A 27,153-nucleotide genomic window follows, 5' to 3' on the forward strand; every position below is an offset into this window, starting at 1 on the left:
CCCCCAGTGTATAGATTGCATTCATATTTTTGCCACCCAAATGCATTATTTTACATTTTTCTACATTAAATCTCATTTGCCATGTAGTTGCCCACCCCATTAATTTGTTCAGATCTTCTTGCAAGATTTCCACATCCTGTGGAGAAGTTATTGCCCTGCTTAGCTTAGTATCATCTGCAAATACAGAGATTAAACTGTTTATCCTATCCTCCAGGTTTTTATTATGAACACATTAAATAGGATTGATCCCAGCACAGAGCTCTGTGGGACCCCACTACCCACCCCTGACCATTCTGCTTATTCCTCATTTTTCACCACACTCTGAACTCCCCCTTGTAGCCAGTTTTCAATCCATGTACTCACCCTATGGTCCATGCCAACGGACCTTATTTCGTACAGTAAACGTTTATGGGGAACTATGCCAAATGCTTTTGCAAAATCCAGATGCACCACATCTACGGGCCTTTCTTTATCTAGATAGTAACTCACCTCCTCAGAGAAGATTAATAGATGCATTTATATGCATTTTTACATTTGCGTTAAGCCATCCAGGACTTTTGTTTGCTCTTTTAAATGTATAACCCAATGGGATTCACTGGCTAATGCCGTTATTTAATATGCTCTTAAAGCAAACCCATCTCTCCTCCATGTTAAACTAACATTTCAGATTATTGTTAGATTTTTACAGTGCCATGATGTATATGTGTCTTTAAAGCCATTTCTTATTATTTAAAAAAAAAATTGGGGAGGTGCAAACAAACTGAAAAATACTGAAACCCCCCCCCCCATCAATTGCAACCTCACTGTGCCCATAAATTGCAGCCTCACTGTGCCCATCAATTGCAGCCACTGTGCCCATCAATTGTGGCCATTGCACCTATCAAACGCAGCCACTGTGCCCATCATATGCAGTCATTGTGCCCATCACATGAAGCCACTGTGCCCATCATATGCAGCCACTTGGCTCATCATATGCAGCCACTTGTGTCCATCAAATGCAGCCACTTGTGTCCATCAAATGCAGCCACTTGTGCCCATCAAATGCAGCCACTTGTGCCCATCAAATTCAGCCACTTGTACCCATCAAATTCAGCCACTTGTGCCTATAAAATGCATCTAGTGGCGCTCTCAGGTCACCTTTTTTTACACCAATTAGAGCCTATGGCTCTAATCAGGTGCTTCAAAAACACCCCCATCGCTGTAATTCAGGCGCCCTGCACCCGAAATGGGGCTACACGCCTGAATAGGGGGTGGCAGAGGTGGCCATGGATAGATTCATGCAATGCATGAATCTATCTGTTGGTGCTATAGGGGGTGCAAGGAGAGAGGGGCGGTGCTTGTGTGCCCTTATGGATGCACCACCACTGGACAGCCCCCTATTCAATTGTAACAATACAGTATGTGCCATTTCTCATCTAACAGTGCTGCACACAATTGACATTAAAGGAGATTATTTGGACCACACACACTAAAGAGGAGATAGGCACAATACAAAAAATGTTATGTTGAATTTTTTTTGGAGCATTTCAGCAGTCAATTGCACAGAAAAACTGTGCTGGGGGAGCATTATTTATGTTGCTTTAAGCAATACACATGATTTAAAATGTTTGTAAGACTGCAATTATTTTAAAAAGAAACATAGGAACATAAGTTTGTTCACATATAAGTAATAGTCAGATACACAAGCAATTATTCTAGATGGACATACAAAAAACATGCATCCCTTTTCAGGCAATAACTTTTTGTTAATAGCTGTTAAAATTGTTCCTCTACCATACATTTGTCAGTAATTGTAGTAGTAGTGTTGTTAATATTGCACATCAACTAAAAGAAAAAATACCCCAACAAAGGGTGCAGGAGAAGGAAAAGGGGTCTTTTAAACCCCATATGATTTCACTACAACACATCACATTTAAAAGGGAAAATAACAGTATCCATGCTATTATAAAAATCCTACATTGTACATAAAACACAGCCCTGTCTTCCACCATTATTTTATTAAAATGAATAATATAATACATTGGGACTCAGTGACATTGAATGTGCTCCACACTATTTTCTTACCTAAATTAAAAGAAAATACAAAGCATTAAAATTCAAGAACAAAAAGTACAAAAAAAATAGTTTTTACAATTAAATAACCCATTGAAAGTGTGAGATGCTGGGATTTTCCCACATTGTCAATAGCTCGATTGTGGTTACAATTTACAGGAATATTACTTTTACAATTGAAGTTAATTAACAAGGAATATATTATAAGCGTTTAGGCACAGAACTAACACAATGGCCTTTTGTTCCCTGATTTTATTGCTAGAGTTTGGTTTTAGTAGACAGTGAATAGCAGTTCTGAATTGCATTGGTTCATTGTATGCTCTAAAAACTACCCTGAAGTCATTAAAGAACATGTGAACCCTAAATTAATAATATTTGGTTTACTAAAGCATCATGTTTCATAAGCAATCGGCAATAATTGTGTTTACCTGTTTTCTTTTTTTGCTGTATTTTTCTGTATCTACATTATCTTGTTTTGGAATTGGCTCCATGGCATTTCTCGGGGCATGTACCTGAAGGTGACAACAGTAGTCCATACCTGTGTAATGTAACAATAGCCATTGTAGTCTCCATATGACATGATGGCAACCCGGGGTCACAACTGAGAGACAGGGACAGAACATTGTTATTCTAAAATAGGAAGAGTCTGAACAAAGCTTCTCATAGCAGGATACGCAGATATTGTTTTACTTTAAGTCAATTATTATTGGAAAAATAATTAAATCAATACATTAATGTCCAATAATTCAGCAAAGAATATGATGCTCGTAACAAATAGCCTGCAACAGACTTACAGTATCCATAGTCCAGATAACATAGTCCATCAATCCAAAACAAGCTGCAAAGACTGTTATAGCCCCTCAATATCCCGCAACAACAAGAGCTGTCCTTTCCCAAAGGTGTCACTAGGGAGTTCTCTCTGCATTTTTCCCAAATATCAATACGAACTTAAAAGTACAAAAAAGCGGGTTATGAGAAATAAATGGGGAGGAGTAGAAACAGAAGAAGAAAAAAGATAGAAAGAAAAAAGTGAGGACCAGATTAGATGGAAGTGCTCAACTTAATCCATAGTCCAAAGATCCACACAGGTGCATGTATTGCACCCACAGATCCCAAGTGTTTTCAAACTAAGTCATGATGTCACTCAAAATGCTAGCAATCGGTTTGTAGGTCATGATCCAAGTAAATGTATGTTTTGCCTGCACTAGGGACACTGCTTCCATGCCCTAGCCAAGGTAATTTTAGCACCAAGAAGGATGAAGAAGATCAACCAAAGTCAAAACAGGTCATTACGAGGTATTTCTGGGGGCAAGTAATTAAAAGAAATTTAAGAGATGCAGAAGTAAGGTCATTTTAACATTGTTAATCCTTAAACATGTGCACTGCTGAAAAAGTGTTCATTTTAGTTTTCGTTTCATTCTTTTTTTGTTTTATTTTCTTTTTCGGGTCATTTGTTATGATCGAAATGTGTTATTTCAAATAAATTCGGAAATTTTAAAATCCCAAAATTCGAAAATGTTTAAATCCCAAAATAATACCTAACTAGAAATAACTATGAAATTATAGGTATTGGAATTTCCTTTCAAATTTGGCTGTTAGTAAATATAACGAATACAAATGTATCCAAAGTTACTAATTATCCGAAATAACGAATGCCACATCTAAACGAATGGAACATAACAAATGAATAATAATAAATAATAATAAAAAGTTGTTATTATTATTATTATTACTATTATTATTAAATATTATTAATTAGTTACGTTCCATTCGTTTAGAAGCGGCATTCACCAAATTTGAAAGGAAATTCCAATACCTATAATTTAATAGTTAGTAATAGTAGTTATTATTTAAGATTTTCAAATTTTACGATTTTTGTTCTTATTTTAAGATTTTCGGATTTTTGAATTTCTAAATCTTCTAATTTCCTAATTTCAGAATTTTCTAAGTTTCTAATTTTCAAATTTTCAGATATTTAGATTTTCAAAATTTCTGCATTTTTGAGTTTTTGGATTTTTAATAATTTTTTTTCTTTAATTCAAATATTTCCGAAAACGTATTTGCCAAAAACTAATTTGGAACTAAAGGAATTGCACGTCTATTAATCCAGCCTAACCATGAGAGGTTATATAAAGACCAGCAAACATAAAGTAAAGAAGTCATCATATGTAGGGCCACCCATCAAATGCTCAAAAAACTCCAAAAAACAGATAAAGTCCCAAAGGAACCACGGAGAACTATGGAAATACCTAAAAAAACAAAGCTAGCCTCAGGGGGTGGAAATTCTCGGGCTTGACGAGATTTCTTATGTTGCCTGACTGGGGATAATGGGTGAGATGGATCTCTTAGGTGCTGTAGGGTTGTCCCGTGATGGTGAAGTGCTAGGTTCTTGGGAAATAATACCAATCTGAAGTAGCAACTGTTCACCCTCGGCAAATGAAGAAAACACATAGTTCCTGTTGTGATAAGCAGAAAGAAGGTGAAAAGGGAATGCCCATTTATACTTGATATTTTTGTGCAAGAACGCTAAAAAGTAGAGGTTTAAGGGCTCTCCATTTTTGAATAGTATACAGTGATAAATCAGGCAATATTTGCACAGGGTGGTCCAGGATGTAGAACTAAGATGAGTCCCTAGAATGCTTCATGACTGCTTCCTTTGTGACATAAAAGTGAGGTTTTACAATTATGTCCCTGGGTAATCTGTCTTGTTGAGGGGGTTGTAAAGCCTTATGGGCCCTATCCAGCTCTAGACAGTGCTCTGACAGGTCCAGCATGAACTCTTGAAGAAACATGCAAACTACAGCAGGGACATCCTTATCAGATTAAGAGAAACCCCAAATCTGAAAAATTATAGCACCTCCCAGAGATTCTCTGATCTTTTTAGGCCAGAGCAATATCCAATTGCTCCTGCGCCCTGTGTTTTCATTGTTCCTAGTATCTGTCATATCCAGCTTATTTTCAATTACCTTATTGTGTGAGCCCAAGTCTTTCAGATCTACAGTAATATGCATAGTGATTTAAGAGGCAGTTTTGGAGAGTACCTCGTCAAGAAAGTCAGATAATTTGATAAAGAGAGCAATGGAGTCCATGCCACCCTGAGAGAAGAGGCTTTCAACCAGGTTGGGTGTTTCTGGGCTAGGGGGAGAAGCCTCTGGCTGGAAGGCTAACAGTTCTTCCATAGTATGATCTATTACAGACTCAGTGGAAGCAGGGGAGTCTCTAAGGCCGCGTACACACGCGGGGACTGTTCGCTCAACTTTGTCCGCTGAACAGTGTTTCGGCGGACAGTCCGCTCGTGTGTGGGCTTTCAGCGAACAGTCTGCTGAACAAAGTTTTTCGGAATTTCCTTACAAAGTTTCAGCGAACAGTCCCCTCGTGTGTAGGCTTGTTCGTCAAACTAAGTTCTGCGCATGCTCAGAAAGGATTTACACGCCGAAGTTTGCATTGCAGTGTATAGGACGTCGTTTTCTAGTCCCGTCGTACGTGCCGTTCACGTCATCGCGCACGGTTTCAGCGGACTGTTCATTCGTCGTGTGTGGGCAAGTCCGTCCATGCTAATTTTGAGCGGACTGTCCGCTGAAACTGTTTGACGGACAAAGTTGAGCGAACAGTCCCTGCGTGTGTACGCGGCCTTAGACCCTTTTGAGAGCTGCGAGTCAAACAGGTTGCCACTGTCTTCCTCTGAAGAGCCTACAGCATGTACATATGGCTCATCTTGTCTAGCAATGGCTGAACTTTCTCCAGCAGCGGTGGCTGTGATCTTGCCCTGTGCTTAGTTTCCCCAGGCATGAATAGATGCTTTGCTCTGACACCAACCTCTCTGCACTGAAATGGGACAGTTCGTCCCACTGTAGAAGTTGTGGCTGGATGCCATTGGCCAGGGCTCTCGGGCTAGGCTGCAATCTTGGAGATTTCTAAGAAGCAGACATTGTTTTTTTTTTTTTCTATGTATTTTATAAATTTTTATTTTGTCAAATTAACAAAACAAACTGCAATAGAAAAAGGTTTGATTATAGCCCAAAGTAGAAAAATATAACAAAGGGATTCAAAGACCCCAACATAAATGGATATGAAGTAAAATGGTACAAAAAGTAATTGTATCAGTTTAAACGGTAAAGCTTAGGGCCGTTAAGTAGACAGCTGTGGATCAAAGCCAGACATTAACCAGTTTGAAAGAAAAGGAGAAAGAAGGGAACAAGGAGAAAAGGAGAGTTGATCACCGTAGTGGCCATTGTGTCACAGAAGAGTGAAAGAGGAAGGAGAGAGAAGCGGAGGAAGGGTGGGGGAGTTATGGCCATATATGGGGGCTCCCAATCATGGTAATGATTTCTAATAGCTAAGTGGATATCATGTAGAAAGAGCAGGATGGTGACATGAGAGCCATGGGTCCAATATCTTAAAAAAATTGGCTTGACTATTGGGTTTAGTGGAGGGGAATTATGGTTTGGGGTTGTTTTTCAGGGGTTGGGATTCGTACCATAAGTTCCAGTGATAGCCTATGCAGAAGAATAAATATTTTAGTCCAAAGTGGGTTACATTGGACAAGTCCACCAAGTATGGAGAACATCGCCTGTCATCTGGCAACCTCTAAAACAAAGTCCTGTATGTCCAGGGAATAGGTGGGTTAGGCTAGCCAGCACTAAGTACCATCTGGTCAGAACTTTATATGCTGACTTGAGAGTGGTGATGTTAATAGTGCAATTGGCAGTAGTAGACCACATGGTATACCAATATTTTTCAGATTTATGGACCTTCAAATCTGCTTCCCATTTGGCAACATAGATCTTCATGCTAGGAGATGACAATGTTGATGGCATATGTGTTCAAATTTGGTCAGGGAAGAGGATAGTTATTTGCCATGAATAAGGGACATGACCCAATGTCTAAATTGAGTGTACCAGAATAGTTTGGAGGGCTGAGCTTTAAAGCATTCTCTGAGAAATGCCCAAGATAGGACAGAAGAGTTCTCTAATGCCCCATACACACGGTCGGAAATTCAGACGGAAAAATTCCAATCGGATTATGTTGGCGGAAAATCCGATTGTGTGTGGGCTCTATCGGACTTTTTCTGTTGGAATTTCCGACGGAAAAAGTTTGAGAGCTGGATTTAAAATTTTTCGACAACAAAATCAGATTGGACTTTTTCCAATCGTGTGTAGAGAATTCTGACGCACAAAGTGCCACGCATGCTCAGAAAAAAATTGGAGATGAAAGCTATTGGCTACTGGTCTCTATGTAGTCCCATCGTACGTTACGAACATCACCTCATTAAGAACGATCAGATTTTTCAACTTTGTGCAACCGTGTGTATGCAAGACTAGTTTCGGGCAGAAATCCATCAGAAAAAATCAGATGGATTTTGTAGTCGGAATGTCCAACCGTGTGTATAAGAGTGAATAAACAGAGGTGAAGCAATGTGAAGTTATCTAAAAAAAAAAGCAAATTGGGAATCAAGTTGTGTTGGGAAAATGGCTGAATGTAGATCTTGGGGGTATTTGACGTTATTCCAAATGCTCAGTGTATGTTTCATCAGGGAAATACGAGATAAGGGTCTTGAGTTGGGGGGAGTCCAAGGTAAAAATTTAACATTTACAGGAGCTGTTTTTTTATCCCTACCCAGAGGGGAGCTGCACTCTCAGTAAAAAGAGCAATCAGTGGAGTAATTTGGGCAGCCTGATAGTATTTCAAGAAATTTGGGACACCACTATGGCCCCTATGGATGAATAAGGTTCTGCAGAAGATGCAAGGTTTGTGATTATGCCAGATAAAGGACATAACCTGGTTTTGAAATGAACAACAAGCAAATGAGGGGATTGGGATAGGGAGTGATGTGAAGATATATAAAAGCTTGGGTAAGATGGTAATATAAATGGAAGTAATTCTGCCCAGCCATAAAAGGAAATTAAATCAGGATGCGATTTGGGATTTCAGGGAAGAAATGGTGGGAATAAAATTGGTGGAATATAATCCAGAGTAATCTGAGGATAGTTGAATGCCCAAGTAACCTATCTGTTTGGTGGACCAAGTAAAATGAAAGGCTTTTAGTGTATTGAGTAGCGAGTTGTTGAGGGCCAGAGACTTGTTTTCATTGACATGTAGGTTCGAAACTTGGGGGAAAGATCGAAGCGTAGATGGTAAATTGGGCAGAGAGATGAGGGGCTGAGTAAATAATAGGTCATTTGCCAAAAGACTAACTATGTGGTAATGTCGGCCAGAATGTATGACATCAATGTTAGGATTCTGTCTGATAAAATGCGCTAGGGGTTCTATAATATGAAGAAAGGGGCAGCCCTGGTGAGTCCCTCTCTCAATAGGAAATGGGGTTGACAGGTGGCTTAGGTATTTGACACAGGCTATCGGGCCACAGTAGGGGTATTTGTTCCAGGATAACAAGTTTTAGCAAAAGCCCCATCTGTTCAGCACATAATACAGGTAGTCCCAGAAAATTGTGTTGAAAAATTTCTGTATGTCGAGTGATAGCAACATACCTTTTAAATTATGTTGATGAAGAAGGTGTATTAAGTGTATTAAATGGGGGTATTATCAGGGGCTTATCTATAAACATACAATGAGTGCGCATACATACAAAATAAGTCCAAAAATATCAACTTCAGTGATGTGCAAAAAAAGTAAAGTCCAGGAACAAGTGAAAACATTCAACTATCCACCAACTCTGTGAATGTATCTTGAAGAGACAACCAAGACACACGTGCCCTTCACCAGAAATAAGGTTGGCCTCTTATCAAATATAAAAAATCCCCACCAGGGAGATCAGCCAGGTATGTATTTACCAGTCCTTCAGACATTCATCAATGGCAATAGCAGAACGCCAACTTCCAGTTTCAGTGATTCCAAGAAGGACCAGCACAGGATCAGCACAGGATCAGGATCAGCCACACATAGTGTGCAACCACCAATTTATTTAAAACAACAGACGGGTACTTAGAGGTAAAAGTAAATACAACATGCCTAAGCATGTACTGGTGCCTCGCCACTGGCCACATGGTGAGTGCACTGACGTCACAAGTTAAACCCCACCCAACATATTTTGCCATCAAACAGCATCATCAGGTGAACCTGTTTTCTTTTGGTAAAAGCTGGAAGTATGAAATAAATAATAAAGGGTCAATAAGTTCAATGGCATAGTAATTTTTTGATCATTCCCTCATCTTTATTATTGTGCCATCTGTGCATCACTGAGTTCCTTTAGGTGACCAGGAGATTATAATTTTGTTTAGCATGAAAGAGTATGTACTACAGTACGTGTTCAATTTAACTTTTTTTCCCTAAAAAAAGGTATTGTAGAAAGAAAAACCTGAGCAATCTTAAAATGCAATGAGAATGTGTATGCATAAGTATGTAAGTGTTTGCATACTAAAAATGATGGACAAACCACTATCATATTTAGACATTATAATTTCTTGCTAAAGAAAAATGAACTCAAATATATGTCTACCGACGCAAAAAAATTATATCTAGAAGTGCAAAATATTGTGATACACCCCTACTAAAAAATCAGTTTGCTGCAGTCAAATGTGGTTCCACTTAAAGGGTAAACCTGAATAAAACAAAAAAGAATATATGCTGGCTGTGCTAACTTTTATTCTTTATAACTTTATACCCAGACAATACACTACTATGGAAAATATCTCTGTAAAAAATATCACTCTAGAAAAAAACACTGTGAATATATATACCATATATGTATAATGTATATATAAAATATCACTCTAGAAGGAACCACTGTAAACAATATATATATATATATATATATATATATATATATATATATATATATATATATATATATATATATATATATATATATATATATATATATATATGTATATGTGTATACCACTGTGAAAAATAAATAAATATAATACTATATTTATACATGCATATATCTAAGTAAATCACCCGTGTCTATATTTCATGTGCAACTAACCAGCATATAATCTTTTTTTTTTTAAATTAACAATATATATATATATATTTTAAAACAATAGTTTGAGAATGGCATTTTCAGCAAAGTAACCTATTTTCAGCATATGCAGTGAACTGAAATCATACATTTTAAATGTATGGCACATTTTCTTTAGAAGAAGCTTTTTCCCTGAGAGACACACAAACTTTATTTTCACAGGTAATGTTGAAATAGTCACGCTTACTATACCTGACCATTCCCAGCACAACAGGGCTTAACATTAACTATCTTGATGCATGGCTAACTCCATGATTTCACCCATTATTTAAACTTCAAGTCAATCAGTTGACCATTTATGAAAACAAAAGAATTACCCACATTTTCATGTGAAAGCAACACTAAAACTGTGGGATATGTTTGCTTTTTCTAGAAAACCAAAAACCTAATTGTTATTGTATAATATGTACCTATTTATAAATCACATTATTATTTAAAGTGAAGAAGAGCAGTACAATGTTTCCTGGAGGAAAGCAGCCCTGGAAAACATTAAGCTGATAAAGCTTGTGTTACCTTAAACTGAATTATTGCTAATTTTTCAAATTTACAGTATATAACAAAAAAATATTGCACGGAAGCAGAGTGAAGGTGTATGAAAATGAACCGTGAAAGCTTAAATTGCCTAAGTTTGATATTTAGTAAATTTCACATATTTTATATGAAAGTACAGTCTTGCATTACAATTATTAGTCATATGCAGGTGTAGGGATGAGCCAAACGCACCTGGGTTCAGTTCAAGGAGGGTCTGGCAAACATTACTGAAGTTTGAGTGCCAAATCTGAAACCCTATTGAAGTCAATGGAAGCCAAATAGTAAAAAACAGTAAAGACCATTTTCTAGGCTAATAGGCTGAAAACTCTCAAACAAATGTCATGGGGGTTGGGCACTGTCTTGGGGAACATGTATGAAATAAAACAAAAAATTGCATTCGATGGTAAATTGAATAATGCTTAAAAGGTAACTTACAAATGAAAAAAAAATGTAAAATGGCGCATCTATAGAATGCATACAACCTACTACAGAAACTGACATTTATATAGAAAACAAATGCAGTTCAAATTGCCAGTAAATTAGGACTATTAGCCACGTACATCTGTGTCTGTAAACAAAGCTACAGGGGATTATAGATAGATAGATAGATAGATAGATAGATAGATAGATCTATATATATATATATATATATATATATATATATATATATATATATATATATATATGTTACTATTACACAAAGTCTGATTTATGTGCTTTATTATATATAGTGAGACCTGTTCCTTCCAACAACCCCTGAATTTGTCCTAATAAAGCAAAACAGTGAAACGCGTTGACGCACAGGGGCTCACTGCTGTCCATATGGTTTTAATGTTTTGTACAAAACATATTTATGTTCATTGTGTGCTATATGTTTAAATCAGGGTGAGTGAATATCTATGCTCAAACTCAAACAAAGAGCAAAAACAGTAGCCAGCACAGTTTGCTGATTCATCAAACATAAACAATAAAAAGTCCAAAAGTGCAGCGCTGAAAATATTTTAAATGTGATTGTCCATGTGAAAACAAATGTGAAAATAAATAAATTAAAAATTAAACGTGATTGTCCATATGAAAGATGACGTAGATCCTCCACCAAATTTCAATGTGCATATAAAAAGCACACCACCCCCTCGTGCTCTCAATCTGCTTACCAGAATAATATGAAAACAGGCATGTAACCATACAATGCAAATGGTGAATAGTAAACTTGGATGGCACACTCCAAACTTGATAGATGGATCATAGAGTTAATTGTGTGTAAGGATGAGCCGAACACCCCCCTGTTCGGTTCGCACCAAAACCTGCGAACAGACCTAAACTCTGTGCGAACTTTAGAACCCTATTCAAGTCTATGGGACTTGAACGTTCAAAATCTAAAGTGCTAATTTTAAAGGCTAATATGCAATTTACTGTCCTAAAAAGTGTTTGGGGACCTGGGTCCTGCCCCTGGGGACATGGATCAATGCAAAAAAAAGTTTTAAAAATGGCAGTTGTTTCAGGAGCAGTGATTTTAATAATGATTAAAGTGAAACAATAAAAGTGTAATATTCCTTTAAATTTCGTACCTGGGGGGTGTCTATAGTATGCCTGTGAAGGGGCGCATGTTTCCCGTGCTTAGAACTGTCCCTGCACAAAGTGTCATTTTTGCAGGAAAAAAGTATTTTAAAATCACTCGCGGCTATAATGAATTGTTGGCTCCTGTGATACAGAGAACACTCAATGAGTTTTCTCTGTATTATGGGAGCTGACAATTCATTCATTGATTAAAAAAAAAAAGCGTGGGGTTCCCCTAAATTCAATTACCAGGCCCTTCAGGTCTAGTATGGATATTAAGGGGAACCCCGCGTCAAAAAAAAAAAATGGACGTGGGGTCCCCCTAAAAATCCATACCAGACCCTTTATCCGAGCATGCAACCTGGCAGCCCGCAGGAAAAGAGGGAGGACGAGAGAGCGCCCCCCCTCCTGAACCATACCAGGCCACATGCCCTCAACATTGGGAGGATGCTTTGGGGGTCTGTGACCTCTCAAAGCCCCATGTCCCCATGTTGATGGGGACAAGGGCCTCATCCCCACAACCTTGGTCGGTGGTTGTGGGGGTCTGCGGGCGGGGGGGCTTATCAGAAACTGGAAGGTACAAAAGTACCCCTACCATTTCACAAAGAAAGTGTAAAAAATGGTTAAATAAGACAAACACACTTTTGAAAAATTCCTTTATTAAAAATAAAAAAAAGATTCCAGTGGTGGTAATCCAATCTTGCTATCCAGCGACGGATGATCATCTCTCCGGGGTCCAGCGATGGCTGATCTGATCCAGCGATGGGTGATTTTCAGTCCAGCACAGTCCATCCATGCATCCACCTTCTGTCTCCACTGTCAGAGACACTGCGGGATCCCAGCGCTGACGTTTCTTATATTAGGAGGGTGGGGTCAACTGTCACCTGACTCCTCCCCCTCTGACGCTAGTGAGGAAAGCCAGGGGTTCCCCAATGACGTATGGGTGACCCCGCCCCCCTCTGATGTAACGGAAAGCTGAGTTACATCAGAGGGGGGCGGGGTCACCTAAAAACCTACAATTTACCTTTGCACTACCAATTACAAAGCTAATGTTTACCGAATGACAGCTCCCCAAATTGTCATCCACTAGATAAGGGACAAGATGGGAATAGCAGTTACAACACTGACCAAATATGGCCGTCGCCATATTTGGTCAATGTCATTGCTCACATATTTGAAGAGACCATATTTAGACAGTGATGTCACTATCTGTGCTATCTCGGCCCCTTTTACATGGTTGGAGAGCCCCAGCCAGGTAAACCAATATGCCGGTAAAATCAATGGTTGATAGGAATGAAGTACTAGTACCTTCTGCTTTCTTTGGAATTAGTGATCCCCGCTAAACAGTGGGCTGAACGGGCAAATGTTTGGGCAAGCACACGAATGCCCGAACAGCAAAAATTTGGCCCAAACTGTTGGCTGATTCCTAGTACATGGTTAGTAAGGTTGAAAAATACAATTGTCAATAGGGACAATTTTAAACAAAACAGATTTTTATGCAAAAATCTAAATGGGTCCCTCTGAAAGGAAAAATTATACTTTCTGAACACATACAGAGTACTAGTACCATAATTATCTATGTAATAGTAACAGTCATTTTTTTGGGGGGTTACCAAAGTAATACTGGTATCATACTGAAGTAATTTTGTCAGAATACCAAATTACAAGGACTGCCACAAGCATGTCTGAATAAAATATATATAAAATAATCAACAATTTTAAAATGCAATGAAAACAGTCAACGTTACCAATCCAGTTTAAAATGCATGTCAGAATTGCAATGCACTGCTTTGTTAAGACCATTCTGTTAAAAGTCAATACATTACACAGACACATGCAAATACATTTCCATCTATGTATTAGCCCTACTGTAAATCAGAGCAATGCATTAAGAGGCTTAAAATTGTGTGCTGTTTGCCTATTCTCATATATGGACGAAAAGACAGACAAACCCAATAGGGCAAAAGGAGACAGCAAAAATGACCTTGTTAAGGAAGGGAGCCTGGACCTATGATGAGTAACAAATATGAGAGATGGTATGTAGATGCTCAAAGTCCAGAAAAATGTTCTACAACAAGGCAGTGGAAAATGACCAGTGGTGGACAACCTCCTACAGTGTATTTTAACAAACAGTACACATTCAATCACATTCAGTTGTTCCCTAATGAAGACAGGAGATCAGGTAGGTCAAGGCCCAGTATGGTAGTACGGGACATAGGCCAGAGATGTAGTTTCAGACTTGTGGCCCCATAAGCACATGAAAGGTCTCCAAGTCCATCCATCACCACTGGGCAAAGGCTTCACCAAGTAACTCCTGATAAGCAGAACTGCAATTTTTTTTAAAACAAAAAAAAGAGAAATGCAATAAAAGCAGCTTTGGAAAGAACTGCCTCTTGTGACTAATTACAGAAAAGTCATCAGTTTAACGTTACTTTAAAAGGGAGACTTAAAATGAATGCCCAGCCATGGTAGGTAAGGCAGGATAGAGAATATACCCCATGTCCCAGCCACCCCCAAAAAAATGACTAGGACCTGTTGTCACTGTGAAGGCCTGTAAGGTATTTACCCTTGTAACGAATACACTCCACCATTCTGTCTCCATCCCATTGCATTAAACATCCATAGTCTACAAACACAACAGGCAGAATACCTAAATGTACACTTATAGGCAAACAGGGGGATAGATAATGCATACAAATCCTGGTTGAATTGCATGAAATTGGAACCTCAGACTTTGCTTGTCATTTCAGGCAAAGCTGTATGTCTGAGGTAGAGTGTTGTCCCACATGCATACAGGGGGCAACCAGCATTATCTTGGTTACAATGCTTCCCTTAATGTCTCCAGGACCACACCACCAGCATTAGAAAATGGCGTTTGATATGGATAGGCTCTCTGAAGGAGTGTTCCCAGCACTGACTTATATGTGATCCCTAGGAGGCTGGTGCTTCAAGTATAACCCTTGCCATCATTATTCCAGTGTGTGGTCAGAACAGATGATGTACTAGAATTGTGATACGGGCGCATGTGGTGTTCTTCCCAGAAATACAGCCACAAGCGTTGAGAGCCATTTAAGGTGCGCTAGGTCTTGGTCATCATTGGCCTGTCCACTGGCCATACCATCAGAAACCACGGCTTGCTGTCACTGGGTCAGATGCTGCAGGCATGCTCTTTGTCTCAAAGGGTATCCCCATGTACTTCTTCACTATTGCAGGGGGTAACCTCAACGATATGTGGCTTCAGCCTCTCGTAACTTGTCCACTAGGGATTTTAACAGCACTCTACATCAAAGTTTATTTCTCAATAAATTTGAAAGGATTTCTAGGGAAACTCCATAAAAGTCTATATTTCAATGATGGTGGTTTCTAGAAAGTCCACTTTTTCTGTTGGCGTGGAGGTCATCTGCTGCTGAGTAGAGATGTTTTTGTAAAAGGAGTTCTCTGCCAATGCATCAAAGTCCCCCTTGGATGAAATATAATTCAGTAGATTTCTCAAATCAGATGGTAGAGAAAGTGATATCATGTCAGCTGATGGTACTGTGTGGTAGTCCTCCCCATCTACGGATGGTGTGGGAGATGGAGTGCCCAGGGACCATGCTCTTTCAGGAGGACATGCAGGCACCCTATTGAAAGTGCTGACCGCCAATCCATCTGTAGAGTGGCAGAAAAATATCAATGAATGTAAGGTTCAGAATGATCCTTTCTCCTCTCTCAGACCTGCTTCTGCTTAAGCATGATTATCCATGCATTGTACCATTGTATGGTTTCTGTCTATTTTTGCACAGAAATCTTCGCTGTGTAGCAAATATCAAGAGACCGCATATAAAATAGTGACGCGCTGGTACATAACTCCTTCCGTTCTGGCTAAGATATTCTCTCTGCAAACTGATGGCTGTTGGCACTGCAACTTACACCCTCTATTACACATTTTATGGGACTGCCCTCTACTCCAAACTTTCTGGCAGCTGGTTCTTAAGCTCTTACAGAAACTCACAGATATCTCCCTTCAGGATAGCCCAGCTGCAGTTCTCCTTAACCTTACGCCCCTGTCAAGGAAATGTTACCACAAATCCCTCCTCAAGCATCTCCTTAATGCTGCACGGGCTAGCATCCCACCTCTTTGGAAGCAACAGTCTGCACCAATGGTAGCTCATTGGCTCGCAAGGGTGAAGGAAATTGAGCAGATGGAAGATCTGACCTCTGCGCTGCGAGATAAGTCAGAGGAACATAAGTCCAGATGGTTTCATTGGAACCTCTTTCGCTTCTCTGATGAATTCCACCAATACATGGCAGGTTCCTCTGTCTAGGATCCCTATCGACAGTTCAGCACTGTCGAACTTGGCTCCCGGGGGGCAAATGCCCCTCCCCTTTCTCCTTATATGTATGTATGTGTGTGCGTGTATGCATGTGTGGATATGTGTGTATGTATATGTGTATATATATATATATATATATATATATATATATATATATATATATATATATATATATATATACATATGTGTATGTTTGTGTGTGTGTTTGTATATGTATATGTTATATATATTTTTTTCTCTCTCTCTCTACCTCTCTCCCTCACGCTTTCTCTCTTCCCCCTTTTCTTTCGTCTTCTCTTTCTTCCCTCCTATTATTTTTCGCTTTCAATAACGAAAGACACAAAAAGTGATGGGCACAGATGTTCACGTTTATCCTATATTAGACTTCAGCAAGTGGCATAAGTATGACTAAATAGCGACCTTCATTTACAGGCTGCTGTTTTGTTTTGGCTATTATATTTGACACGTTCATTACAGTCTAAATGAAATGCAAAGTCATCTTTATGTTTGTATCTGTGTCATATCTTTAAATAAAACAAAATAAAAAAAGGTTGCTGGGAACCCTTACTTATACAGGGAGGGAGTTGTCACATAAGAAAACCTTATTACTGGCTCTTCTAAGCCACCACAATTCAAGGGTCAGTAAGTGTATTATGGTAATGTATGGCTATAGGGACGAAAAGCAGAATTAGCTTGCCATTTTCCCAATCTGCTAACAACTTGGGTTCTGGTTGAACCCATGTTAGACTCAAACCCAAAATGCATTTCTATTGCAACTTGACTTAGTTGCTTTAGGAAAAACAAAATATATGAGTGGTCCTAGGGGACAACATTATCATTTTTCACTGATTCTATCTTCTATTTTTTATATTACGATTAATATCTAGCCTGTTAACTTTCCAATTGCAAACAATTCAAACATTTTGTTATTTGTCTGCTAATGATGTCAGCAGCAGTAGCTACTGTGATTTTACTGTGTTATTTTTTATGGTCAGGTGAATAGCTTCTTTATTAATATCTGGGGTCATATAAATGTCTTCTGTTTTCCTTCCTTTAAAATAGTTTATGCTCCCTAAAAGGCATATTTTGTAGAGATACCTAAATTGTTCTACTCTGGATATTTTTGTTATATGTAAATATGGATTAAGGCAGCCTAATAATCCATAATGTATTTTGCTACTAAAATATCAGTAAGGAATTATTCAAAGGATTTTTGTATTGAGAATGCAATGTGATATATACTGGAATAAAAAAAAAATGTTTTTTTTTATTTTAGATAATAGTAAGAAGCATTTATTTTAAATAAAATATGCTAAAGAAAACATTGGCATATATAGTACAGTATGTTTAAATTTTTATCTGAAATAGTATTTACATTGTAGCCATATATATGTTTATCCAATAAAAACTTTTTGGTGGCATAACAAGTAGACATGGTTTTCTTAAAATAGAAGGATAATGCCTAAAGTAAAACATTTTGTTTCAAAGGACAGAGCCTTTAGGGTCCTAGGAAAGAAGCATAACTTAAAATATGTTTGGTGATAACTTTCCAAATAATGGACAGCTCTGTGTATGTTATACAGCTTCATAAAACTAGCCAGGCATTGCTCTTGTGACACACATCTGTTGCATGTTAATGTATAGTATCATTAGTAAAGGGTCAGTTAGAAACAACTACTGTCAGAAATTAAACCAAATTGTTAAAAGCATATTTGGGGGGGGGGGGGGGGGGTGTATCTGTACCCATGGACGTGAGTTTTCAGTGATCACTGCATTTGTCATTTGTGACTTCAGTAAGTGTTAGGGCAGTTAGTAGTAGCCCCCATTAAGTCTAGGTTACCCCCCCTAAAACCCCCTAATAAAGGTTTAACCCCGTGATCACCCCCCAGTTAACCCTTTCACCCCCTGTCGCCAGTGTCACTAATCGGTCGCCGTATCGTATTGTGTCACTGGTGACGCTAGTTAGTCAGTTAGGTGATTTGTTTCACCGTCAGGTTTTTATAGCCTCAGGTACCCATATATTACCTAATAAAGGTTTTAACCCCCTGATTGCCCCCTAGTTAAACCTTTCACCCCCTGTCACCAGTGATCACTGTATTAGTGTTACGGGTGACGCTGGTTAGTTGGTTTATTTATAGCATCAGGGCACCCACCGTATATTATCCAATAAAGGTTTAACCCCCTGATCACCTGGCGGTTTTAGCATCAGATAGGGTCTGCGTCATCCCAGGCAGTGTCAGTTTAGTGTCAGTATCACTAACACCCAAGCATGCAGAATACACCTCTTTTAGTAGTATAGTGTCTGAACAGATCAATACTAGCATCCCCAGCAGTTTAGGGTTCCCAAAAATGAAGTGTTAGTGGAATCAGCCCAGATACCTGCTAGCACCTGTGTTTAGCCCCTCTGCCCAGCCCAGCTCACCCAAGTGCAGTATCAATCAATCACTGTAACTTACAAAACACAACACACATAACTGCAGCATTCACAGAGTCAGGCCTGATCCCTGCGAATGCCAACAGGTTTTTTTTGGTAGCATTTGAATCAGACGCTAACAGTCAGGAGCTTTTTTACCTGTGTGTCTCACTACTGTACCAGTAAATTTAGAGATCAAAATGTCAAATCGAAGGTACACCAATGAAGAGGCCTACACTTTTCTGAGCATGACAGATAGTGAAGAGGAAGTCACTCATCTGTCAGATTCAGGCTCAGAATACGAACCTGTAGACAGCAGTGGCACCCTGACAGATAGCTATGACAACGGAGTTGTCGTCCCTGCCAAGGTCTGGCATAACAGACCCCGATATTCTGTCGCTGAGGTGCAAGAACTGCAAGTCCCTTGTATGGAGCAGAGAAGTACTAGCACCGCTATTCCTTCTGGTGAACTGGCAAGCACCAGCAGCCTAGTACACCCTGGTCACAGATCCAACACTGCAGTATCACATGGTGATGTTGCGACTCCCATAAGTGCAGTTCAAGGTGAAGAGGTGGCAAGCACAAGTAGTGTCCCACTGCTACCAAGAAGAAGACGAACACAAGCCCATCAAGCCCATAGTGCCCTTCCTGCTGCATTTGCCAATCCTAATTGGGAACCCACCACTTCTACAGCACCCGTACTTCCCCTACTCACTGGCCAACCCAGCATTCAGGTGGAAACAGTTGATTTTACGTGACTTAATTTTTACTGAAGATCTCTATAGATATATTGTGGACCAAAGCAATTTGTACGCTGGTCAATTCATCATCGCTAATCCCCAGCTGACCCTTGCCAGAGAATGGAAACCAATTATGGTTTCCAAATTTAGGACCTTTCTAGGCCTATCCCTCCTCATGGGCATGACTAAAACGAGTGAGTTGCGGTCATATTGGTCCACTGGCCCAATTGACCAAACGCCCGTGTTCTCTGCTTCCATGGCCAGGGCACGATACGAGCAGATCTTTCGGTTCATGCACTTCAACGTCAATGAACTCTCGTCCTTGGGGTGACCCTGGATACGATTGGTTCTACAAAATTCGGCCCCTCATAAATGACTTCAACCAACATTTTGCAGCCTTGTTTACTCCCCATCAAGTTGTCTGTGTTGATGAGTCCCTGATTAAGTTTTCTGGCCACTTATCTTTCAAACAGTATCTTCCCAGCAAGCATGCCAGACACGGGGCCAAGATGTAGAAAGCTCTGTGAGAGGGCCACAGGCTATACACATAGTTTTATGGTTTACAAGGGAAGAGATAGTCACGTAGAGCTGATAAAACTGCCCAGATTACATAGGGAGCACTGATAAGATTGTTTGGGACTTGGTGTCAACTTCAGATAGCCCCCAATATTTTAGATGCTCTATATTGAGTATAGTTTTTTCAAAAATCAAAAGGATATTACCCCTGTCATAATTGTAACGTGTGCACCAGCAACAAAGAGAGAAGTAGGAAAATATGCCAGTTTAAATCCCATACTACTGGTAGGGTGTATGACATTAATAACTTTATCACGTGTACTTCACAGAATGTTGTGTACTTATTAATTTGTCCATGTGGCCTACAGTATGTGGGCCGCACGATACTTGCTATGAATGTAAGGGTTAATGAGCACATTACAAGTATAAAAAAGGGATTCTTGGGCCATAATAAAAACCTTAAAGGAATTACCTTGATAGCTATCAATAGGTTTAATCCACATCGGCAAAGGAGTTTGACCAAACAAGAAATATCCAAACTTGAGACCCGCTGGATATATGATCTCAAGTGCTAGACCCCTCACAGCATGATTGTAAACTGGGATGTAAACTGTTTCATTAATAATTGCAAATTTTAAAGTTTATACGTTTTTAACACTAGCGGGCAGTGTTTACATATATATGTATCTATCTATATATATATATATATATATATATATATATATATATATATATATATACATATATATATATTTTCATATAGTTGTTTTTTATATATATTTTAATTTATATCATGTACTCACACAATATACCGTATTTATCGGGGTATAACACGCACCGGCGTATAACACGCACCCCAAGTTTAGGAGGGCATTTTAAGGAAAAAAGTTTTAGGAGGGAAGTTTATGGAAAAAAAACGTACATTTAAATGCCAGTCAATGCAGCCTTATCAGTGTGCATCTGCAGCCTTGTCCATCATTGCAGAATGATCAGTGTCATTTGCAGCTTGCCCAGCTCTGTTTACAGCTTTGCAGTATCATTTGCAGCTTGGCCAGCGCCGTTTGCAGCCTTGCCCATGTTTAAATTTCCCGCCGCCGAGACAGACCGAGCGAGCGGTGCCGAAAAATACCGAGCCGACTTGCTCGGCTCCGCTCGTAGTCCCACCTCCCTGCTGTTTCTCTAGCGAGTGCTGCCGAAAAAGACCGAGCCGTCTGTACTGTGTATTCGGCTGGGCTCCGCTCGCAGTCCCGCCCAGTATGGGCGGGACTGCAAGCCGAGCTTCGTTTTCAGCTTCCTTGGCTGAAAACGATAGGGGAGTTTACTTCCACTTTAAGTTAATAATTTATCATAGCCCAACCTCTTCATCTCATCTCGAATCTTGAACAAAACTTGAAACTGTTCACCTTTAACAAAAGTTCCCATCATTCCTCAGTCTGCAGAAAGAGAAACAGGTGCATCCTGGGAACCCAGACTCCGTCTTAGAGACTGAAAGAAGGAACCAGCTGTTAGTGCACATGTTGAACTAAAACTTGCATCCACTTGCATCCCCTAAATGCAGTATCGCTGGGTGGAATGTGAGACGCTCTAACAAGGAGTCATAAGAGGTGGAGACGCTAGCAGAACCTATTGGAGAGACCAGGAGCGATCGTTTTGTTTTCAAGCTCATATGATCTCCCTAAAAAGAGATCTTGTCAGCTGGTAAGCCTTACTGAATTTGGTGGTGGATAAAACTCTCTCTCTGGGCGCACCTGCCATACATCTGAAGGGTGTTATAAAGAGTCACTTCAATGGACTACATTTATTCCTTTGCGTTTCTCTTCCCCTTGGACTTTATATGTGTTCTAATTTTGAATATATTTCTTTGCACATTTTTTGGTTATATACACTGTTTAGTATTTGATATTAGGATTCAATATGTCACAATATCAATTTTGCACTTTATAAGTTTTATAAGTTTTAGCGCAGCTTTATATTTTTTGGTTTGTGTATATTGTGGGTATCTCACATTGTGTTGCAGCAAGAACTTATATCTAGTTTATTGTCAGTATTCATATTATTATTTTTAGAGCTTGCCTCACTGGCTTAGGCCTTCTTTTGAGTAATTGAGTAATTTTTTTTTGGACAGCGCTTTTTTCCAAGGATTTTTTACACAGTACAGACAGCTCGGTCTTTTTCGGCAGCGCTCGCTAGAGAAACAGCAGGGAGGCGGACTACGAGCGGAGCCGAGCAATCAGCTCTGTATTTTTCGGCCGCGCTCGGGTTTTTTTGATTGCAGACAGTGGGGATCGGCGTATAACACGCACCCACGACTTTCCCCCGATTTTAAGGGGGAAAAAGTGCGTGTTATACGCTGATAAATACGGTAACTCATTATGTAGTCATTTTTAATTGCTATTTGTATTTCTTTTTTTTTGCTTTCATTGAATTATTTATGCTATTATAATGAATGCCTCCACTTGTATCCTCTCTTCAATGTTAATAATTGAAATATTGCTACATAGATCTACTCATATTCCATGTCATTCATGTAGTATATAATGGATGTATGTTTGGATGTTTTGGTTTAGTTCACGTATTTAATGCGGTGCTGTTTTCCGATTCCCTTAATGTCTTTATCTTGTTTGTTGTCCTTTGGAATGCAAACATGTTTAGAATGCGCTCCACTGACGTCACTTCTGGACTTGATGGTTCATTTCCGTCATCGGATGTTTTCGTTGTTTGTGGGCACTGTTCTTCTTACATCACTTCTGGTTAGCGTTCATGCGTCCTGCCGGCCAGAAGTAGTAAGCGATGCTGATGGTTTAATTTCCTGTTTATTGAATAGCAGGGCTGGACTGTGCAAGCACTGCCTCAGCTCGTAGAAAGTGATGTGTTATCAGCTGTTTTATTTGTCATGCTATCCTATCATGGGCCAGCTTGACATGTGATCATTTGTAATTATATGGGCGTAATTTCACCGATTAAAGTCTATGGGACATGAACATGAAATCAAAAGTGCTAATTTTAAAGGCTTATATGCATGGTATTGTCATAAAAAGTGTTTGGGGACCTGGGTCCTACCACAGGGGACATGTATCAACGCAATATTTTTTTAAAAAAATGGCAGGGAGCAGTGATTTTAATAATGCTTATAGTGAAACAATAAAAGTGTAATATTCCTTTAAATTTCATACCTGGGGGTGTCTATAGTATGTCTGTAAAGGGGCACATGTTTCCCATGTTCAAAAAAGTCTGACAGCAAAATTAGATTTCTAAAGGAAAAAAAGTAATTTAAAACTATTCGTGGCTATAATAAATTGTCGGTCCGACAATACACATAAAAGTTTATTGATAAAAACAGCATGGAATTTCCCCACAGGGGAACCCCAAACCAAAATAAAAAAATAAATGTACGGGGTCCCCCTAAATTCCATACCAGGCCCTTCAGGTCTGGTATGGATATTAAGGGGAACCACGTGGCAAAAAAAATGGCGCAGGGGTCCCCCTCAAAATCCATACCAGCCCCCCAAAGCACCTTGTCCCCATGTTGATAGGGAGAAGGGCCTCATCCCCACAACCCTTGCCCAGTGGTTGTGGGGGTCTGTGGGTGGGGGGGCTTATCGGAATCTGGAAGCCCCCTTTAACAAGGGTACCCCCAGACCCCAGGCCCCCCGAGTGAATTGGTAATGGGGTACAAATTTTCTTCTTCCTCCAGAAGACTCCCACTGAGGCGGATCGCACGGAGGGAGTGGAGAAGAAGCCGAACCAAGATGCGGAATGAGCAGAGCGGAGGAAGAAGAAGATGAAGAAGAAGATGGAGAAGAAGAAGATGGAGGAAGAAAAACACCAAAGGAACACCAGAAGAAAGAATATGGAAGAAGAAGCGGAAAGAAGAAGAAATTAATAAAGGACTTGTCAAAAACCGTCTCTTGTGTTTTTAACCCTTTTGACACTTTTTTTGTAAAATGGTAGGGGTACATTTGTACCCCATTACAAATTCACATGGGGGCCAGGATCTGGGTGTCCACCGCACTCAGACCCCCACAACCACTGGGCAAGGGTTGTGGGGATGAGGCCCTTCTCCCCATCAACATGGGGACAAGGTGCTTTGGATGGGCCGCTACCCCAAAGAACCCTCCCAATGTTGAGGGCATATGGCCTGGTAAGGTTCAAGAGGGAGGGGGTGCTCTCTCATCCCCACCTCTTTTCCTTTGGCCTGCCAGGTTGCGTGCTTGCATAAGGTTCTGGTATAGATTTTTTGGGGGGCCCACACCGTTTTTTTTTTTTTTTTTGGCGCGAGGTTCCCCTTAATATCCATACCAGACCTGAAGGGCCTGGTATGGAATTTAGGGGGACCCTATGTATTTTTATTTTTTTGGGGTTTGGGCTTCCCCTGTGGGGAAATTCCATGCCATTTTTATCAATGAACTTTTATGTGTATTGTCGGACCGACAATTCATTATAGCCGCGAGTAGTTTTAAATGACTTTTTTCCTTTAGAAATGTAATTTTGCTGTCAGACTGTTCTAAACACAGGAAACATGCGCCCCTTTACAGGCATACTATAGACACAGATTGGTTTTCGGGGTCCTGTACGTGGCTAAGCTCCCAAAACGTCTCACACATGTGGTATCCCCATACTCAGGAGAAGCAGCAGAATGTATTTTGAGGTGTCATTCCACATATAACCTGGCATGTGTGAGCAATATATAATTTAGTGACAACTTTGTGTAATTTTTTATTTTTGTTGTCATTTTTCAATCACTTGTGACAAAAAATAAAATATTCAATGGGCTCAACATGCCTCTCAGCAATTTTCGGGGGGCGGCAATAAAATACCATAAAAAGAAAGCTCTATGTGTGGGAAAAATAGGAGGCAAATTTTGTTTGGGTACAGCATTGCATGACCGCGCAATTACCAGTTAAAGCGACGCAGTGCCAAATTGTAAAAAGTGCTCTGGTCAGGAAGGGGGTAAATTGGGCTGAAGTGGTAAATAATAATCCACACTTTGTTGTACTTTATGACATGAAGTGTATTTTCACCTATGAATAAAAGGATATTTTCATTCACATAATGGTATCAGCATATGTAGTTAAAAAGTTCAGCTAATGTTGTGTGTATGTTTTCAAGATTTTGTATGGAATGTTGGTACAGCTGATTTGCTTCCTCTCCCCCCTGGAGCCACATTTGGAACCTTTCAGGGGGAGGGGGGGAACAGGTACCTGTTTTTGACAGGTACCCTTCCCCAATTTTGGGAGACGGTGCTGTGGCGCCGTGCCTGAAAGGTTCAGCCCCACTCCATCTTCCTCTGCCCCTGGGCCAGTTATAAAGTGCAGCACTCTTCGCACATGAAATGTAGGGAACCGACTGTGAAGCCGTAGTAAGTAAATTTTGTCTTATTTTGACAAATTGTTTTCTTCCCTCAGCTTTGATAAAGCTTTAGTCCCTCAAATTTATTATAAAGGAGACGGACCATGCCTTATAAGTGATAAAGCGGTCTTTGGTACACCTGTCCTCAGGCCGTTTCCGGGGGAGGAGTCTGTGATGGTGCGTGTCAGCACCTTGCGTCCTGGTGTGCTCCATGGCCCCCACCGTCCGGAGAATGCCGCTGAGTGCGGCTCCCTGCTAATCCCCCCCTGCTGGCCTCCTTGACTCGATCCTGACCCCAACGGAAAACGAGGATTTTTCCCCCCACCTATCCTCCTACCTTCCCCCTCCGTCTCTCCCCCCCGGTCCGGGATAAGCATCAGCACTCCGGGTGACGATTCGGACCTTTAATGGAGTCCGTGGGGCTCCAGCGGGTGTATGGACGTGTGCCGGCGTGACCGGTTTACTGGAACAGCGGGCAGTGCAGGGCTGCGCTTTGGAAAACTTCGGTATACTTCGCTAACCCTCGGAAAGCCTGCTGTGAGTTCCGGACGCCACCTACTGGACAAAGCAAGATAAAGCTCCCAGGATTTAGGAAGGTATCGTATTGTATTGCACTGACAAAAAGGCAGAAATCTAATGAAGGTCAGTAAAAAAAAAATGGGGGCTGAATCTGAAAGAAAATGTTGAATATTTGAAGGCTAAATATATCATATAACTATAACAACAAGGTAAACCTCACTATAAAGTAAACGGTAAATGGTAAATGGACGGAAAAATTATAAAAAAAAAAGGGTTAAAAATATATTGTACCATAATATCCGTTAAATAGGGGAATGCTTGGAAAATTTACTTGTAAGGGTCAAGACATAAGCAGGAACATACAATTTCTGTGGCGTAACATCAGTGCCAAGATAATTCGTAAATATAGTGATAAAATTATTTCTCAGCAGTCACGGGAGGCTGTCGATACCCCAGGACAATAAATAAATAAAAAAAAAAAAAGGGGGAGAGAGAAAAGGGAAGAGGAACACACATAATAATAGCAATAAAAGGTGTTCAACTATTGCTGAGCAAGATGAAGGGAAAATCAGCAAAAGCAGGGGTCACCCCAAAATCCCCACGCCGGAGCTTAGTAGCCAGTCCAGGTGCAATGAATAAATACGTCACACAGACGGCAGCCATAGAGAAGCAGCAAGTAGAAAAAGCTCAATTGCAACACACAAAAACTCAACAGACAGAAACCAGTGACAAAAGGGAAAGAGAAAAAAACAAAAAGGAGAAAAGAAAACATCAAGCGCTAAATAGCTCCGTACAGGATCTAGAAATATTGGCTGATGTCCCATTAGAAGAAGGACCAAGATTAACAACTGAATCAGATTGTATGGTTGAACCATTAATAATTCAACAGATACAGCAGGATAACCTCCAGGTTTTGCCCACTAAAGAAGAGATGATCTCTATGTTTGCAGCTCTGGAAAATACCATGAAAGCCGAACTGGAAAGATTACACAAAACCTTGGTCACATACTGGAAAGGGTAGAAGAGGTGGAAAAAACAGTGGAAAAAGAAACGAAGATAATAAAGAACCTGGAAGCAGAAATACAAAACCTAAAAATAACACAAAAAGATCAAGCATACAAGATCGAAGAACAAGAAAATAGACATAGAAGGAAAAACCTTAGAATACGTGGGGTGCCA

The sequence above is a fragment of the Lithobates pipiens genome, unplaced genomic scaffold (genome assembly GCF_037356315.1).
Source record: "Lithobates pipiens isolate NorthernLeopardFrog02 unplaced genomic scaffold, aLitPip1_a1.2 Scaffold_8, whole genome shotgun sequence".
Lineage (NCBI taxonomy): Eukaryota > Metazoa > Chordata > Amphibia > Anura > Ranidae > Lithobates > Lithobates pipiens.